Consider the following 16164-nt stretch of genomic DNA (forward strand, 5'->3'; position numbering starts at 1 on the left):
GCCTGGGGAAGTGTGGATTAATCGAAGGAGCTGGCAGACAGATTCCTGTACGGCTGCAGACAGCACCAGTCAGACAGCTGGTCAGTCAATTCCACTTTTTCAATACATATGTGTGTATGTGAGTGTGAATTGAAAATTGCCTTTCCCTCTTTCCTTCACCCCATGCACAATAGGGATGTAATCTCATTGTTTTCAGAGCGGTTTGGGCGCTGTTGCTCTGAATAAATAATGCAGTCAAAATGTGTCTATTAGTTTAGAACAACGTGATAACCCAAAGTGAAAGTGAAAGTGAAAGTCAATGCAGCATTTTAAACAAGCTGAGGCAGGAGGCTCCTGCCTTAAGGAGGAAATGTTTTTTTTTTACCTCAGAAAGTAAAGGAGAGTAAATACCTTCCCTTCTCTCACACACTGCCTTTTAGAGAAGAAAACCCATTAGGCCTGGGACAAATGGCTGATGGGACAGGAAGGACTCAATAATTCAGCAACCATTGTTTCCTCTGATGTGCACCACGCTCTCAATTGACCTCTGCTACTCTGTTGTTTTTCCTCTACCAGCTTGATGGATCTCTTCTCTATGAAACAACTTTAGGAAGACTCCAAAGACCTTAAGAATATAAATAAAAGCATTGCTACAGGCACAGCCTGTAGTGACTGCATTATGTATAAACACGCAGAAAAGTAAATTATAAGCTCCACACATGTCAGCCAAAATGAAAGAAGCAGACAGAGAAACACACACATATGCCATGGACTTCGACATAAATCACTCCTATATGTTTATCAGTGACCGGCTATCTTCTGCCCCACAGCTTAACTGTCACTCAATGATAAATCTTAATTACTTGAGCTCTGCTAGTCTGTATATACTATAGCTACTGGCTTATCTGCATCATATGATGAACTTGGCATGCATGCACACGTGGATACACAAAGGTCCAAAGTGTGGTATCCCTTGCTGCAAAGCCATAATCTCTGTTTATTAAATGGTGGAATTTGTCGGTGCTGCTGATTTGAAACCGGTTTATAAACAGAGAGTGTGTGCATGTGTGTGGTTGTGTGCCCTCAAGTAAAAACTAGTGAGGGGACAATTAAATATGCACAACAGTCCAACAGCTCACCTGAGGAGTTCACTTAAAGAGGCTGTGTTGATGTAGCAGGGCCTTTAGAAACTGCTCACATTTGTACCCAGTTATCCAGCAGCTATAACTGCCAGCTGACAGCTTTGACTAAATTAAAGGGCTGCCGTAAAAGATCCAGCTCTAATTACTGGATGAATGAGTTGTGTTTGTAACATTTGGTCCTGAGCAGCCAGGGGAAACATCGACTTGTACAGGGCAAATGAGAAGGTGCGGATGAATTGCATTTCCATGTAGACTGAAATCAGTTGTTTTTAGGTTGGTTTCAGAAAAAAAAAACTATCTGTAAAGATCATTAATAAAGTGGAATGCTGCCAGGGGAGAGGGGCTGCGTGCAGCTGCATACTGCATTTATTGTACTACCTTACTGATTCAGATCAAAAACTGTGAGAAATTAACATTACCTGAGTTATCTGCATGACAGACAGTAGAGACAGCATCCAATGTAATCATGTCCACACTGGACAGAAATACATTACAATTAATTGCTCTCCATTGACTTTGCACTGTGTAAAGATGACTTCTTGTCATGTTGCCTAGCAAAGTAGCTGATGTGTGTCATGTGGACCTATACAAATCAAATATTCCAGGTCCAAGTGTTTTAATTTTATTTTATTTTTTTAAACATGACTTAAAGACATTAACCCTTGAGGTATTATCAGAGAGAGGTCTATGGGATACTGCATGCATCAATGTACAATGTGTGTTGTAGTGGAATGTGAATGAATCATTGGTTACTTCTGTGCTCATGTGAGGTTCTGTCTCCAGTCGTCTTCTGTGTTTATTGGCCAAGTTGTACATCTGTATGCTGTCACCTGCTGTGTAGAATTATGGTCATTCTCTAGGCAAAAATGGTACATCTTGCTAAAGTTGTGTACTGCTGAGTAGATGGCGCAGAACCACCAGAGAAGTGATCCTGCTGTTTTGAAACTCAGGCACTTTTTTTGACTTTCCCAGACCTCAACCACACTCGTAACCAGGACTAATTGGTCTGAAACAGTGTGCTTTGGACACGGACACACACAGCTTGTGCAGCCATGCCCCACCCAGGCTAACTGAGGAGCACAGCAGGAAGGTGGCCTGTCACATTATAACCTCCATGAGGCTGTCACATTTTGTTTGTTAAGACTGATTGGTGCAGAAAAGAGGGCTGACCTATGGAGTTCTCTACTCGTCCTTCAAGTTGTATGTTATTCACTTCAGCATGTTCTCAATAGAATCTTATCATCCAGCTGAGTGCAATTCAGCATTAGGTTGGTGTAATTATGGCTTTGAGTAATTATTTTTTTTCCCTGGCAGGCAAAGGCTAATCCATCATATTGATAGTCCACACAGATCCCTATGGGAAGAATGCATGCTGACTGAATATTTACACGCTGCGAGGTGTACCAGGTTTTACTGAGTCATTCATTGAAACTGTATGAGGTGATATTCTTCTTCTGTGCCTTAGCAAAGACTTTTTTTCTGACAGCAGCCTGAAACAAAGAGTATTTTCCGCCTCAGTATAGCATGGCATATTGATGTTTTTTTTAGATGTGAACTGAGGATAGCACAAAATCATCCATCTGAAAAAAATGAACTAACTGTTTAACTTCTTTTGTTGTCACTTTTTTCTGTTCTTTGTGGACAGAGCATTTGGGAACGATTCAAGGATTATTCAAATCTCTTAATAAACAAGCAGTTCTTCGGGGGTAGATGAAAGTGCACACTCCCACACGACCTAAAAGTAAAAATCATTGAAGTTCCGAGCTCAGAGTACTGTAAGATAACACAGAGACATGCTTCTGCTCCTGTCTAGCCATGACCAATAGGATTAGTTGAACCAATGATAAACTGGAAAAAGTGAAAGTGTTTCTGTACGTAGCGCCGGCATGTGTTAGGCAGATTAAAAGCTTCTTCCGCTTCACAGAAATGCAAAAAGGAAAACAAGTAGGACAGACAAAAAAAATCCTTTTAGTAAGGGAGGTGCTGGCTGTTCCTTTAGTGGCAATAAGGCCACTTGGCTCACAATACATAATGTAAAAGTAGCTGGATGTGGATGCTATCATAGGAGGGTGATGCATGATGGATGGAAACGCTGCTCTGCTGCCTTTAAAGGCTGAAGAGAGGAAGCTGCTGGCCTTGCAGACAGCATCTTAAGTTACATCCACCTCACAGCTATTGGTTAACGATTTCTTTCCTCCTCTCCTGTGGGAACTATCTGCTACCTACAGAACGAGGTCAAATTCTGTGTCAATGTTTCCCCAACTCTTTAATGTGCACACGAATTAAACCTGTTATGACTGAACCTGGAAGAAGACGAGCTCTAACCGCACAGACCCATTCAGCTCCTTATGCTTCATCACACACACACACTGTCTGCTGAATAATATAGGGACCTATATTATGCTCATAGAATTCTGATTGCCTAAACCAAAAACTAAACGTACACACCACATATCCTCATGGGCAAGAACAGTGGTAATTTTTAAAGACCTGTGCTCAACTACTTGCACTTAGTAATAAAATACAGCTACATAATTAACTGTAAGGATTTACATAACTATTTTATATAATATTATATAATAATGTATCCAAATACTTCACCTACATACCAGAGGAAGAAACAGATATAGCTCAAACCACACACCCCCAGACACACACCTCCACTATCTTATTCACCCACACACACCTGGGCTGTGTGTGTGTTTCCATTACAGACTTTTGTTCCCATCTCCTGTTTTGCTCTCCACTGTAATTGGAAAGCCAGTGAAGGCATTCTGAGAAACAAGAACATGTGTGTGTGTGTGTATGTGGGGGGGGGGGGTATCCAGGCAGAAGATATTAAAATGTATAAGTTTCAACTGTTTTTTTTTTTTTTTTTTTTTTTTTTTTTTTTTGCAGTGGGGGAGGGGGTGTATTCCACACAGCAGCAGTGAGGACACTCATCTTCTCACATACCCCTCCTGACTCTTCCCACGTCTGTCCCAACGCTCACCTTGTGGGCATCCTAAAGTTTAACGCTGATGAAAGCTGACTGACATCATGAGAAATTAATGTTACACATCAGGCAGAGTGCTCCTGCAGATCAGGGTGAAGAAATTTAGATCTTTTGCTTTTCCTTTGTAGGCAGCTGCATGGTTGGTTGGTTGACATATATTTGTGTGTGTGTGTGGGAGGGTGGTGAGTAGGACTCTATTGTGTGGTAGTCACGTGAGGTTAAAGGTCTCAGGAACTGAGCCAATCCTTACATAAAATTTCCCAAACATCCATATGACAATATACACTTCTGAAAATCCATGGATTCATTAGTTGGCCACAACCATGTCAATGGTCTCTACAGATTAATTAGTGCATAGATGTCTCCACCTTCACACTAACACCTAACTTTGTACTCGTTATGTGCCAAGTCTTTAATTAGCCAAGAGGCTTACTGTTCTTTGCTATTTTTACTGCCAAAAATTTTGGTTTTGTTATCTAGTCTTTTATGCAGTGTCAGCCTGCACACAAAGCCACACAAACAGACGGCAAAGTGTCTCCTAAAGATGTGTCTGAAACCTTAATGTGTGCCGCCTGTGTCTGGCTCATTTCACGGAGGAACATTACGAGTTATTTTGTTGAGCAACTTACATGCTGGACTTAATTACTGCTGTAACCAAACTGCCCATCGTCAGCATTCAGCAGCAGAGATCAGAGAGTTGACTTCTTTGTTCTTCTGGCTAATTAGTATGTATATAACAGCAGTGGAAAGCCTGTGTTGCAAAAAATCATTATGATGAGGAGCAGAAGTCTCACAATGCATGATTATTTTACACTGCGCTCCACTCTGTGCAGCCTTAATGTCTTCTTTTCACTATGACAGATACAGATTTATATCTACATTCGCTTGTATTTCTCTGTCTTTAGCTGTCAGTCTGCCTGCCTTCTTCAATTCAACCCCTTGAAATCACACATTAAAAATGGTTGTAACACTCTTTTTTGCTTTATTAATTCATGCCCTGTTTTTCTGGCGTGGCAGCTGGTGAGACAAGAGGGTGGGGACTCCTATCTCCTCTTCTCATTGTGTAGCTGTCTGTGTATTACTTTGTAATCGGTTGGTTTTTCATGCTATCTACAGCAGGGGTGGGGCAGCGGGGTGTAGGGGGGGTAGCGTGGAGGCGGCGGCGGATTGGATGAAAGCTGGTGGGACAATTTATCATTCTGTTTCTCTCTTGTCAAGTCAAAACCCAAGACTGTTCTTCTCAATGCCAAAGAGCAGTGATAACAATAGGCAAAGAGTGGAGCCATTTCTAACATCTGTATTTCACACACAATCCCCTGCTGACTGGGGTTTGAACATTCCCCCTACAGCCCTTGACACAGCAAGCTGCCTGCCTCCTTTCTTTGGCAGTTGCTGCACAAAAAACGTACACAGAGACACGCGCCGCGGAGCTCGCACATGCCCCAGCAGAGATGCAGATAAACAGTTGAATAGATAAGGAACCAACAAGATGAAATGTAAAAACAATTTGACTTGACATACAGAGCGCACACACGTATACACTCCTACTCCTCCCACCATCCCTGCCAAGAGCCTCATCTCTGTTGTTGTCTTTGTCAAGCTGTGGTGCTGTGCATAGATCCTTTTAGAAATTAGAAGAATGATCACATGTGATTAAAAGTCAAACCAAGAGAGGGAAGAGCCTTCTTCTTCTTTATGGTTGTATAGACCAAAACAAAACAAACAAACAACAAAAACATATCTCCTTTAGAGGCAGGGTATCCACGCAGGAGGGAGAAGATGTTCTCAGACACACATATCTCCGTTGATCAAGTGTCACACCAGCGCATATATGGCCCACTACGGAAAGAAAAATACAACTTTAGTTGAATTTAAGTGCACTTTTTGCTCACTATGCAGCTTTATTGTTTCCTGTGGGCATCATTTTATCATTCAGCTCACAAAATATGCCTGGAGACATTTTTCCCCCTCCTGAGCTCAGACAAGTTTCTTTCTGTGCAGGAATTTCCAGCACTGAAATGTTTGCAGCAACTTATCCATGTCAAAATTGTACTTGTAGGGAAAGAAAAAAAAATCTCACTTAAGATTATGATCCAATATGTTTTGAGACTGAGGCATTTGTCAAAAAAGTGTGTTGGGGAAGTGGGGAATAGGAACGTAGTCCGAGACATGAGTCAGAATACAATTTTGTTCCAGGCCTTATGCTTTAGAGAGACAGATAAAATCTGCTGCGTGAGATAATGGGGGAAAAAAAATCAACTTAATGTTACTCATTATTTTCTTCATTATGACTCCAAGTGATATCAGGAAAATGTGTCTTACTTATAATCTCTGCATTAGAATAAATCATCATGTCACTATTTGTATTCTTTTATAATTATGTTATTTTTTTTTTAACAAACAATTTGTTTATATATTTATGACATCATGCTGGTATTGTTAGTCATCACAGTGAAGTAACACAGCAATACATCAACAGACTTTTAGGAAGGGAGTCCGCATACATAAGTAGCATAAATTTAAAGGATGTTTTTAGGATGTTTAATAATGTCATATTTACTAAATGGTAAAGTAATAACATTTTACTGAGTAAATATAGAACTATATACTTATTTGTATCATGTAATTAATGAACTGTGTAGGAAGAGTATGTTTTATTATGGATTTGGTAATAGTATTTGCCTGTTTTATTTTAATTGTACATACACCTAAAAATATTGAGTAATCTTTAATTACACGTTTTATTTCGGCAAACGTGCATATGAACAAGAAAACTGCCTGCAATTTCAGCGTTGCACCAGAGGAGACCTACCTCTACAACAGAATATTTTATTCTGTATTACTGCTCCTCTAACCTGTGGAGGGCATATCATAAACTATCTGCAGTTTTTCATGACTGCAGAATGTGTGGTCTACTAACCAAAATGGCTGTAGCATTTCTGTTGCAACCCTCGTGTAGATTTTTTAGTCACATTTGTCTTTAGTTAGTCATCATTTTAAGGCGTGTTTTCACTCTGTAAAGTTAATAATTCTGATTAGGCAGTAAGGACTGTGTGATTGTGTTTAAATAACACACATCTTCTAAAGACATTTCCGATGCATGATGCTGTTATACATCCAAAACAGAACATAGTTGTCATTAGGGCTGGGCAATTAACCGAAATTATATTGAAACCGACATTTAGACCCTCTAACCGACGTAATTTTACTTGTGATGATTAATTTGGTTATTCATTTTCTGTGATGTCCCCTTGCTGTAAAAATAAAATAAAAGTGCTTTGTAGAGCTTGTTACATATCCAGAGAACAGAGAAATCTGTTTGTGTTCCAGAGGTGGCAAGAACAATAACACACTTATCATACCTTACGAGAAACGTGTGTAGTCCTCTCTCACTGCAGCATGCAGCGCATATTATGCGCACACATGCATACAGGTTCTGAAGACGTTTCGCTGCTGAACGTCGGCAGAAGCAGCAGTTTAGGTGAATGTTTGAAGTGGCGATATTTGGGAAACAAGCAAAACCGAGAAATCCCAAATAGTAGCAACATCTTCCTCCTAAACTGCTGCTTCTGCCGCTCAGCAGCGTCACATCAAAACCTGTGTGTGTGCGCGCTACAGTGGGAGGACTGAATGAGGAGGTCTGTATACGTTTCTCATGAATTATAAAAAGTCCAGGCCGAAACGAACTTTGTTTTTGTTCTTACCACCTCAGAACCACCAATAGATTTCTCTGTTCTAGTGGAGTATGTAACAAGTTTAAGTCACGCAACTGGCTCTCTTTTATAGAGGCAACACGGTAGTCTGCTTTCACTCAAAGCGAAGCCATGAGCGAAGCTGACCTTGAGCTAACTACTTTAACTACCCCCCCCCCCAAAAAAAGTAATAATCGTTTATTAATCATTTATCGTGGAAAAAGCTTCAATTAATCGTGATATTGATCTTATGTAATATAGCCCAGCCCTAGTTGTCATGTTGTTCAGGTCAATGAAATGGTACAGCAACAAAATGTCTGTGTAAGCAGGTTGGCTGGTGGTTGTATAGCAATGCAGGCTCTCACCCAGAGTTAGGGCTAAACATCATGGTTTGTCTTAAAACACATGCATTCATGACATTTTAAAAGGAAAATAATCTTCCCCACTGCTGTCACGCAAGGCAAATCACTGAAAACTAAACTGCTGTGAAATGACAAACAAAACACTAAAATGCATTTTAATAACACACAAATAACTTAAGAAATTGCTGTGTTGTGTTTTGGTGATGTCAGGTTGCCTGATGACAAAGAGATGTATTTTAAAATTCTCTCTTGTGTCTCTTATCCATACATACACAACTGATTCATTTTGATGTTAAAGATGTTTTTTATTTTTCTCAGGTGGATTTTAAACCAAAATAGCCAAAAGTCCCCCTGATCAATCAGTTTCACTTCTTTTTATGTGTGTATGAGGTTGTATATATATACTACTAAGTATATATTTTGCTGAGTACTTTACTTCTTTATAAGTAGTACTTCCTCTACCACTGCCACTATCTAGGGTCCACCAAGATCACCAAGATAACTCATCCTCCTCTCACTATTAAATAACTATAAATTCTGTTCCCTCCATCTGCATCTATCTCGTTCACCAGTAGCAAAGAGGTCTCACATGGACTTAGTACAGACAAAATGTAATTTGTTGCCTTATCATTCTTGTCTGATTCATTGCTAAAAGCATTTTTGTTTCCTCAGGCCTGTTCTCTGAGGTGAACTAGCAGCTAACTTAGAATGAGCTGTCTGGCACCCTATATCAGAAGTAAATAGCACATTTTAATTCATGGAAACTTGAAGTATAATTCTTTCACATCTGGTCAATACCAATGAATATGATAAATATACATTTAAAGTGTGATAGAGATAGAAATAGAGTGTGTAACAGCTTTGCCTTATCGCTTAATGTTTAACACACCTTGTTTATAGCTAGTATGCTACTTACAGAGTGCCCAAAAGCACATTACCTCAATGCCATGAGAGAACAACAAAGCAGACATCCTTCGGTGCTTTCACGCTACATTAGACCCTATCAGCCAGATTTCTTGGCTACATATTCTCTCCTTAGAGGTTTAAAGAGAAGTAATGGTGACGGCTCAGGTGCAGTCAGAGCCAGCTGATCTGATCCATTAGGGGAACTAAGGACTTCTCTTCATCCTCAGCTTCTCTACATTTTTTTCCCTCCTTGTTTACTCCTTCCATATCCTGCCAAAGGCAGACAGACTAGACAGACACTCCTCTTGTTGTTTTCTCTTCCCTGTTTTTAACAGCTACTTCTTTATTTATATGCATTTCTTTATATATTAATAATCTTCCCACAGTATCCAGACTATGCAAACATTTTATACCACATCTGGCAGTTTAGCTGAAAGTTGTCTTCTTTCCCCCAAAGTGAACAGGCCATTCACTATTAAGTATTTTGAGTTTTTGTTGAAGCTAGAGTATAAATTATTTACACATTTATGAGATAAGTAGGTATCCTTCACCCATAAACAATGAGGGGCAGCAGACTCTATAATGACTGTTGAAGTTTTGTTCATATTCTCATCACAGAGACCGTTTTTACCCAGCAGGACATATTATTACCATTTTAATTTAGACTTGGGTTGTATTCTTTTCGTCTCTTCACATGCCATTGCACCATTAACTTCATAAATATGCATCATCAAAACATAACACACTCCCAAACTTCTTCCTTCAGACTCATCTCTGTATTTTATATATTTCTGTTTCCGCTATGCTTTATTTTGAAGTCATATAAACAAGCAGAAACCTCCAGTTAGCTTTCTGTACATGTCCCATCAACTGAACAGGCTGTCTCCTGCCAAATAGATGAACAACGTAAATGGTACAAGTTTCTGCCAATTTGCATGATGGGAAAATGATATGCTGGGCATCGGCCGTGGTGTTGATGAAAAGAAATATGGAAAACGCTTTCTATATTTAGCCTCCCTGTGAGCGTTCGGACGGGGGTGGCTCTGGCTCAAACTCGTGTTGCCTCTGAACACTGGGATGGAAGTGACTGTTTTAAAACACCATCATTTAACAGGCATGCTAATCTGCATTTTTAAGAATCGCTCCCTTGTCCTTAAGTGACGCTGATTCATATGCCACAAGACTTCTGCAGGTGCTAAATGGAAAGAAAAAAGTGTGTGAAGCAAGTGATACATCAATTTTATTTCTATGATGATGTTCCTGGGGCAGGCTGGGTGTAAAATATGTCCTGCACTTGGGGTGTAGGGCTCAGGAGCTGAGACTTAAGTGGACCCCTACCATCAGGTAGTGATTACCACTCAGACCATCATCTACGCAATTCATTGCCTGGTCCGGCCCTCTCTTCCACTCACTCTAGGAGAGAGAGCCAAGCAGCCTGATTATAACCTGTACAAGTACAGGTGCTCTGTGTGTGTGTGTGTGTTTTGTTGTGTATATGCTGCAGCATGTGTGTGTGTTTAGACAGATTATAGTGTACAGTCTACTGCAGCCTCCACCTCTGATTAACTCAGTGGGGGTAAAATGACTGTGAAGGCTGCATGGGGACTGGGATGAAGAGGGCTCGGAATGGAAAATAATAGTACAGAGAAGAAGTGGGGTTGGTTGGGGAGTGGGAGGACAATTTGATGAGACAGTCCACTCTGTGTGTATGCATGTCATTGTCATACTCATTATTTTAGTGTGTTGCAGAGAAACCAAACATGAGAAAGCAAAAAGTACTAACATTTAAAATGTGTTTGTAAAATAATTTAAGGTACTTTATGCTTTTGTGCTATTTCAGTCTCCTTACAACAGTGCATGATGGTGTGACTCAAACCTTATAAATATTTCCTGTTCTGGCTGTGTAAGACCATCATTGCAGAACTTGGCATTTTCTCATTACAGCTTGACAGCTTCTCTCTGAAGTTTGAAAACATCGTCTCATATTTTTCACAGGCCCTTTGGTCCTCAGCCTTATAACTGTGCTTGGAAAATCCAAAGCAACAAGTTGGGCTTAATAGGCAATTAGCTTTTCAATAAACCCTTTTCAATGTGATTACTTGGCTACATTAGTCTGTGATCCTCCATAAGAAAACAAGTGAGATAATCATGGCCATGTTCTAAAGTAATTAAAGTTGGTGCTGTCAGAAGTCTTTTGCTTGTCATGGTAGAGCTTATATGTTTGGTTTGGACACAAAGTGCATACAGTGGAAATCGCCTCATTGTTTCAGTTTACCACTGGACCAAAAACACAGACTCCTTCCAGAGGTGTTCAGTTCAGGTTCACTTCACACATATTGCACTGCCTCTACACAACTGCCGCTGACACGGCCCTTCCTGCTCTCATTTGGAAAGACATCATAGTGCGTGCCTCTGCTCCTCAGTGTCCCTGGCCTCTCCTTGGACCTCATCTCTTCCTGCTTCCTTACATCAGCTCCATTTTTGTCTCTGAGCATCTGTGAGAGCTCCAGTCATTGTCCCACTCTTGGCAGAGGCGAGGAATCGATGAGAGACCAGGCCTCTTACTGTAATCACTGACCCATTCCCCAGCCACCATTTGGCCCATGACCTCCTTTTTCCTCAGCTCTGAGAACAGAGCTTTATTTCTGCCGAGCTGGGTGCAAGAGGTCGCACTGATTCCAGTTCACTTGGGTTACAGCTAACTACAAAAGTTTTTTTTTCCCCCACTGCTCTCACTTCAAAGTGTTGACATAACTCAGCCAGGTTAGCAGGTTGAACATATAGTTCACAGCCATCACCTTCATTTCTGTCCCTTGATACAGAAAATGTCACTTCTTAAACTGCTGTTACCTTTGTGACGGATTCACAATCCATTCCTGACTGACCAGACGTTATGTGCAGCAGAGGACTCTCTTCCTCCTGAGTGCTTCAAATATCTAGGCTACATACCTGAGGGTGTTCTGATAAATCATAACTTAGGTAGTCTGGATATGTGTCTCCATGGCAACCCTCAACCCTTGTGCATAGGATCTACAGCACTGCATAGCATTGTATGGTTCTCAGTATCTAAGGGCAACAGTTATAACACACAGTCAGGTGTTATTTCCTCGCAGTCACATTCTCCGTCTGTGTCATAGCACGAAGCCCTGCTTTATGCTTGGCCAGTCGTAGGGTGAGGCCCCCGGCAGTACAATGTTTGCTCAAGCTGAAAGATGCTCCTCTGAAAACATTTATTGCCCAGTAGCTGCAATCAGATGGCAAATAAATCTTATTATTCATCAGACACTGTAAGGGCTGTACTGTAATGTTTGAAGTTTTGTGTGTAATGAAAGAGGATGATGTGATCATTATTTACAATAACAGCACTCTCACTGTGATGTTGGATACTTAATCATCTCTGAATCATCTACAAGAAGTGATTTACTCCTCTGTCACTGCAGGTCCTCTGCACTGACAGCTGATAGCAATCATGTTAAATCCTGCTGGCATTAGAACACACACTTATGAAAGCATGTTGATAACCTTCTATAGTATGTGCAGCGAGTCATTAAATTACAGTGTGAAAAAGGAGTTCCCCACCGCTCTGCTCAGTCATATGTGCAAATCTCTTGTGGATCTTCCTCTCATCTTGTCTGAATGCAATGTGATCAGCGGGTGAATTAGAATGGTGTGTGTGTGTGTGTGTGTGTGTGTGTGTGTGTCTTACACACATTTACTTGCTTCTTGTTGCATATGACTTAATTCAGCTGAATCTTCAAACAGACTGAAAAATATGTGCTGAGAGAGCATTGATTGAGTTAAAAGGCTTCACTTGACTTACTGCAAAGTCAAAAAGCGAAGCTTCACCTCTAAAGACAGTCTGGTTCAGTGCTTTGCTGCTGTTTAATCCGGGAGTTTGCATGTTGTTATTCATTGTGTTATGTCTCATATTATTAGTTTCTATTGAGTTATTGGCAGACAGGTAATTACCTTAACAGACTGGCCAGTGGAACATCTAATAACACATTTATCCTGTTGACATCGCAATAATGACATTAAACACTTATCTGCACTGACTTCAGTGCCTTAGCTGGGATAGGATTAAAACTAGAGGCGATGAGACTTTACCTCAGACTATGATAAAGTAATGTCTGATAGTGGACACAAAGTTTGTGGAATTTGTAATCAACCTGTTCTGTCTTGTGTGTGAGAATGTGTCAGATGCACATTGAAAATGAAAACTTTTCATTTGTAAAAATAAATGGGAAATCACCAGTATTTGAAAGGGACACCTTTAAATGGCTGTTTTGGTAACTGGCATCACGCCTTTATCCTATAGCGGCCGTATGCTAACATTTAATCACTGCTGTTCACTGCTTTCTATACCTCTGTACCTCTTACATGCTTATGAATAAGTCATATAATTTCCAGCAGCTGGCTATGTTCTTTGCTGTGCAGCATATATGTGTGTTTCAACATTTCTACCTTAAAGAGTAAACAGCAAACACAATGAGAAGGAAATGCAGAGAATGGAAGGCTAAAATCAACCATTGTTTACTCTCTGTGGAGCCTAGCTTAGAGGTTGCATTAGGTGCTTAAAAAAGATTTTGTTTATCCTGGTGTATAGTCAGTAAATAATAAATAATGAATTAATTGATTCCTTTCTTCAGGGGTCCTTTGCTTTGAAGCAGGGTGGGCTTTGAAAACTTTGGCATCAGAGGGAATTTTGCCAGGTAGCTGCTTAATTACACTTCCAAGGCCTGGCTGTCTAATAGATTTTAGTCTTTAACTATCACAAAAGCTGCAGTCTGCCCTCTGAGGCACATATGTCCTTTAAAAAAAAAAACATAGCGGGGAATAATAACACCTCTGTTTGCCAAAGTATTATTTTTAACTGATCCCCTGACTACACAAGCAGAACAGAGCTGAGGTATTTAGTTTTTTTTTTCTGAATCATGAAAGGTGACAAATTATTACTTCTTAACTCAGGATACAAGTAAAATTATAGTGTTGAAGCTGAGTGCGTGTGTCTGGAACAGTATGTGATTGATGTTTACACCCACTTTTATGTAACACAGGCAAGGAAACATTCAATCAATAACAGTATTAGTAGTAGGGAATTCAGACTACATGCCTTTGCATATGTGCTCCTTGATCTCCCTGATCTTAGTCCACTGTAGAACGTTTGCCATTTTAATATTTCACCCACAATTATATCCATTTGTTCAGAAACCACCCTGCTTTAGCTTCTAGCCTCCAACAGGACTTGTCTTCTTGGCATAATGGAAACAGAAAATTCATAGTATCCTCTCTGGATAATCAAGAGTTATTTGTGCATTTTTGAGTGGGAGGATCGTCAGAGTGACTCTCAGACTGACTAATAGATTGTGACATCCAGGCACAGCAGCCGGGTGTCTTAACAGATATGTATCTCAATAAGTAATCATCTGGCTGCTCTTGAGAGGAGAAAGTCTCTACGAAACATCACCAATTATGTGTAATTGTATGTAACATTATGCCAAGACACGCGCGTTCTAGAACTAAGAGTAAAAGCAGGAGGACAGTTATGGAGATTTGCATAGATTGCATATGATAACAAGAAGGCTGGGGTTTCAAATGCAATGACTGTGATTTGACAATAATCTGGTATAATTACATGTGGATGAGTCATTATTTGTGTGTTTCTCAGCTCTTAGATAACCTCCTTGTGAGGCAAAAGAGACCGGCACGTTTTAATGAGTTGGGGGGGCGAAGAGAGACGGAGTATCAGCGACTGAATGAGAACAAGCTTTACTGCACAGAGATGCATCAGTATGCAAAAATGTACACGTTTTACATAAATATGCATCCGTGCGCAGGCGCTCCCACATTCAGGAGGGAGCGTAGCATGTCCACTCGCAAGTAAATGACCCAGCAAATATCTCTGCATGAGCACATCAGTGTTTACTGGTTTCTTCAACAAGAAAAGTTAACTTGCACCTCCTGGCTGTTTGTAAGTGACTGCAGCTTCTGAGTCTGAGCAAACGTCTGGAAACAATATGAAATGATACGTTGTAGTTTTTTACAATGGCACCAGACATTCCATTAATGCTAACAAGCATTCTTGACTTTCTCTTGACATTGCCCAATTCTCTTGTCTGACTCATGCCAACGTGAGTGATTGTGAGTATGCCGGTGTGGGTGTGTTTAATGTCCCAGCAGTTAAGACTAGTAGTGTAAACATGCAGCCTAGCACCATCTGTTTCTTTATGATCCCTGATTTGATTGTGTCTAACTGACTATCTCCTTGCTTCCTTCTTAATGGCAGCTCCCCAGAGACAACTCTGTAACAGAGGCCTTACTTTTAAAGAAATACATCCACTGTACCATTAAAAGCTTAAGCTGTCTCCCATTATGCCCAACCTGTCTTGCTGGTCCATTCCATATGCTGTAATCTGTTAGCAAGAACACTGCATGAGGCATCTTAGTTAAGCATCTAAACTTGTATTATTTACAACTTGTGTGATAAACGAGTCGTTAGGTTGAGACGTAAGCTGCATTTCCTGTCCCTGCTGTCTCGCATTATGTCTCTGATTCTGATTTTACTCACCTCTCCTCGTTTAGTCTATCATTTAAGTGCATTAGTTGAAGAGGGATCATTGAAACAAAAACAAAAAAAATCTGTCCGATCTTCTTTCTGACAAGTGTGTGTGTGTGTGTGTGTGTGTGTGTGTGTGTGTGTGTTTTTTTTCATTGGAGGGATAAAAGTCTGCTGTAATCTCTCACCCTTTTCCGGAGGTGCTGGGTTAAGTAGGTTAGCAGTGATTTGGCATTTGAGAGTGCAGAAACAGCAGACATTAAAGGCCCTCACTATGCTACATATAAGATTGGATTCCTTTGGAGTGAGGCTTATTGTAGACAACCAAGGAGCATGTGGAAGCTGTGAAAGAGACGCTGCATATCAGGGTGGTGCTGATTATCCTTTTGTTCTCTTCAGATTTCTCATATCAAATGGATTCGCAGCTTACAAGCTCTGATAGCTCTGATGCTCATAATATGAGTGAGCGAGCATGACGTATATGAACCAGTGTGGCATTTTAATATGTGTATGCAGCCAACTCAGTGTAGGT

The 16164-nt window shown here is 40.4% G+C and overlaps 1 protein-coding gene across 3 annotated transcripts in view; it reads right to left on the reverse strand.

Annotated features, from left to right (window-relative positions):
* The window catches only part of tafa1b (TAFA chemokine like family member 1b), a 101203-nt gene that overhangs the window by 56940 nt on the left and 28099 nt on the right, over positions 1-16164 (reverse strand). The gene's annotated exons all lie outside the window — the stretch shown is intronic.

This window comes from Parambassis ranga, chromosome 5 (assembly GCF_900634625.1).
Source record: "Parambassis ranga chromosome 5, fParRan2.1, whole genome shotgun sequence".
Taxonomy (NCBI): Eukaryota; Metazoa; Chordata; class Actinopteri; family Ambassidae; genus Parambassis; species Parambassis ranga.